The sequence below is a fragment of the Diadema setosum genome, chromosome 1, assembly GCF_964275005.1.
Source record: "Diadema setosum chromosome 1, eeDiaSeto1, whole genome shotgun sequence".
NCBI lineage: Eukaryota > Metazoa > Echinodermata > Echinoidea > Diadematoida > Diadematidae > Diadema > Diadema setosum.
The window spans coordinates 4,571,130-4,576,081 of record NC_092685.1 but is presented as its reverse complement, the minus strand read 5'-3'; positions in this window follow the sequence as shown (position 1 = coordinate 4,576,081).

The window sequence follows — 4,952 nt, the reverse complement described above, 5'->3', positions numbered from 1 at the left end:
GAATTGTACTCTAGACCAAAGTCACAATTAATGCATATCACCTGCCTACGCTTGCTACAGTTTTATAGGCCAACCACTGCCAACTCCTTGTTTTCGGTTTTATCTTGTAATTTCTACAGTTGAAGTTCACATAAATTCAAGGAGGGAAAGACTAAGTAAATTGTGAATATTCCTGGAATATTGTCAAATACACTCAATTTTCTTTTCGAGTGTTGTGATCTGTTTCTTAAACCTGAAAATATATTTCCCGAACACACGTTTAAATGCGTTCTTAATTGCGACCATGCACACTCATCGGGAGTAACAGTGCATTTCACAAGTTTTCACGGGAAAACGTTTAATACTGATGATATGATAATGTTCCATTGTGTACAACAAACGCGCCTTCTTTCCGAACCTTATTTCATTTTTGCATTACCGAACCTTCGGAATAGCGAACCTTATTCCATAAAGACACAGTGCACCCCTCCTCCGGTGCTGATCATGCAATCACCTCCAAATTCGGTGTCTGTTTGTTCGTCATTATGTTCCCCAAAAGATTGTGCGGTCAATTTAGTGATATCAATTCTACTTTCTTGTCTTCATGTAATCAATTATACAAATTTTGAACAAAACTTGTTCATTCTTGTTTTTCTTTCGTACCCAACAGTCGAGCTATTCCTGTCTAGGTTTGTAATTTGAAAAAAAAAATTAACTTTGAATTTTATAGATGTATTATTTTGAGCTTGAATTATGGGAAAAAATCACGCAGATTTAATAAATATGTAATTTACAAAAAAAGTCTTTCAGGTTGTAAACAAGCTTCTTGGCAGAAAACAGAAATCCTCTCTACCTGAGCATGATTCTGACAAAGAATTGGCTAACCAATTTCATCGGTTTTTCGTCGATAAGATAGCGAATATACGCTTATCCTTACCATGTGTCCGTGTGGTTAAAAGTGAAGCTGAAGTTGCAACTACTTCAAAATTAGACTCACTAAATCCAACCTCTGTAACTGAGGTTAAGAATATGATTATGAAGTCTCCAAATAAGTCATGTGAATTAGACCCTTTTTGTACGGATTTGATTAAAAGAATGTGTATCGGTGACTGCCCCTGCCATTACGAGCATAATAAATGGCAGTTTTGCAGCAGATGTTGTGCCAAATGAATTGAAAACAGCGGTGATATTTCCAACCCTCAAAAGACCTCATTTAGATAAGAACATGTTAAACAATTATCGACCAATTTCAAACCTGCCATTTGTTAGCAAAGTTATGGAACGTGTTTCCTTTCCACGCCCACGAGACTACTTGCAGGAGAATGATTTTCTTGATAGCCACCAATCAGCGTATCGCCCTGATCATAGTGTAGAGACATTACTTACTGACCTAACTGATCAATGTTTGAGACAGATGGATGCTGGGAATATCACTGCTGTTGTTTTACTTGATATGTCGGCAGCTTTTGATACTGTTGACCATTCCATTCTCACCCAGACTCTCAGATCTGTTGGTGTCACAGGACTTGCATTAGAGTGGTTTCAATCTTACCTTACCAGCCGTTCACAATATGTTAACATCAATGACAGTAACTCTGATCCGGCTGCACTTACTTGCAGTGTCCCGCAAGGGTCTGTAGGTGGACCACCTCTATTCTCACTATATCTTTCAAGGATTAGACACATTTTTGAAAGACACGACATTCAGTATCACTGTTATGCAGATGATATACAAATATTTGTATCTTTTTCACCAACCAGGACTGAACTCTCTGAAGCTGTAAAACGATTGGAATTATGTATTGATGATGTTAAGGCATGGATGGAAAGAAATGGTCTCAAATTTAATGACAGTAAGTCAGAATTTATTCTGATAGGATCCAAACAGATGTTGTCTAAAGTGAATTCTGATACATGTTATGTTATTGGCAATAGTAATATCAAGCCTTCGAACAAAGTTCGTAATCTTGGTGTTGTTTACGATGCAAATCTGACGTTCAAAGACCACATTTCATATGTATCCCAATCTGTAAGATTTCATTTGCGTAACCTGGGCTCAATTCGGAGATATTTAACTAGATCAGCAGCAGAAAAAACTGATGCATACTCTTATTTCGTCTCGTCTAGATTTCTGCAATTCTCTGTTTTGCAGCCTTTCACAAAAAGAACTCAGTAAACTGCAACGTCTTCAGAATTGTGCCGCTAGATTACTTACTTTCAAGAAGAAAACTGTGCATACTACCCCAATACTTCGGTCCCTACACTGGCTTCCTGTAGAAAAAACGTATTAACTTCAAGATTCTTCTTCTTGTTTACCGTACATTGCACAAATTTGCCCCTGTCTACTTTCAAAATACTCTTCATCTTCACCAACTACCACGTAATCTCCGTTCATCAAACTCGCTAAAATTACAGGTACCTCGAATCAAGCATAATTGGGGGGATCGGGCTTTTTCATATATGAGCCCAAAACTATGGAATGGCCTACCAAAATCTCTTAGAGAAGCATCTTCCATTGATGGTTTCAAAAAGAATCTCAAGACATATATTTTCAATTTAAATTGACAATATTGTATACCTGTATGTATAGTATGTGTACGTATATAGGCCTATTGTTTGTTGGTTTATTGTCTTATTATTTTTTTGTGATACTGTTGTAACGTGACACAATATGTACTCTGTTCTATAGCGCCTAGAGTATCTTTTTTAGGTAGAAATGTGTGCTTTATAAGAGTCTCACTATTATTATTATTATTATTATTATTATTATTATTATTATTATTATTATTATTATTATTATTATTATTATTACTATTATTATTATTATTATTATTATTATTATTATTATTATTATTATTATTATTATTATTATTATTATTATTATCATCATCATTATTATTATAAATGTACAGAGAACTCGATGTAATATATGTAGCAGTGCGTAGGGAAGGGGATCAGGGGATTTAGAGGGGAACTGTAATCTAGGGTTTAAATAAACACTATCACTTCCTCCCTTCTTGGAACAAAACAAAGACTTTTGACTATTGCTAACTTGGGAATGTTATTCCTTTTTCATGTACGAGTATCTGAGATTAAGGACATGAAAACTGCATATATTGTGAATTTCTTTGGTTTTTAATTGCAATGTTATGACTTTATTTGATATTGCTTATGAAATCATAAGCTTCATTGTGACATTACTAGCACACTCGGGGTACCATGCATCCAAAGGAAAAAGAAGCTCCAACAACTCATGGTTCAATTATTGTCATCACTTTGTTTGTATTTCTTTATCTTAATCTCTTTTGTTTTTCTTTATTTTGTATTTCTTCTGCATTTTTTTTTTCTATGATGTAGAAGTGTTACTTGTACTTACATTGGACATAACCTGAGAAGAATCCATTGTAAGAGAAGTTTGAAAACAATATCTGTAGTATACTTTCTAACACTCTTACATTTTACACAAAAATAAATGCATTTTTTTTTTTTCATGACACGCCATGTGACAAGGGACGTACACGCATCTCTGTAACCAAACATTGGGAGTACACAGGTTTGGTACAATGTATCAAAATTTGTGCAAAACTTGAGAGAAAAAAAATTAGTGGAAGAGTAGCATAAAATCTTTGTGCATTACATGATTGCAGTTTATGGGGAGGGGGGGGGGGGGTGGTGGGTACTGACAGCCCCTCCACAGTCTTTTTAGGATTAACAAACTATCTACAACAAACACACATCAGTCAAACAACACAACCATCAGTGTAACAACACACATACGCCCCACACGAAGGCCATCAAAACACCACATTATACATGTATATGGACACAATTAGCTTGTATGAACACTCAAGGAGAATACAAATTTCAGCAACAAACACACGAACATAAAGTAACATGTATTATCATAATAAGCCAGTTCGGAATTAGCTCATGTGCACATGGGCACAAATGGCCTTTCTTTTTTCTCAGTTGGTTTATGATAGGCACTTTGCTCATTTTGCTTAGCTTGCCTGACGTAACAATTTATGGAATTCATCGGTCACTCACACACAAATGGATTAACTTGTGTAAACCACGAACCCACTTCATAAAAAGTTGATATGATAGCAACTCTTGCTGGAATGGCAATTGTCATGGTAACAACAAGAATCAAGCTTCCTAATTGGCTGTTGCCATTGGAAATTGCCATTCCAGCAAGAGTTGCCATCCTAATATTTTTTATGAAATGGGACCCAGGTGACATGAATGGTCCATCATTATTAACATTTGGGAAATCATCTGTTCACTATCTTTCACTATAATGTACTGACAATCTTTTTCTGTTGATGTTGCCGAATTAAAGGTCCAGTTTACCTTTGGGAGCAGTGATTTAAAAAATGTTCAAGATATCACATTTGATGCATATGTGTAGGTCTGTTGTATCATAAAACATCCTACCATATGAAATATTTGCAATAAAACCTAAAATATAAGGAGATATCAGGGTTTTTCTCAATAAACCGTAACTGTATACGGTTTAGTCTAGAAACATTTTTATCATGACTATTGTTCACATTTTGTGTATTTCACAACACTTAACATCGATTATACGGATTCAAATTTTGACAGTGGTTGTTTCTATCCCTAACTCACATTTTAGAACTATTTGAAAGCACTAATGCTGGGTTTTTGTTTCATCTGCAAATCGTAAATTATGCCTTTAAATACCACTTTTGCTGTCGCGTGGAAATGCTGGCAAGCACCATTTACAAGGATTACTTGAATAATCATTATATCAAAGCTGCTTATTTCAGTGAATATAAAAAAACAACATGTTCTGTGGGCACATATGACCTTATTCTGCTCATGCACAAAGTGGAACCCAAAACTGGCTTATTAACAACAGATGATGACCTGTGTCTCTGGTTAGCACTACATCGAATACAACCAAGCAAGAAGTAGGATTACCAGCAGGTAAGAAGCAAACAATGCTA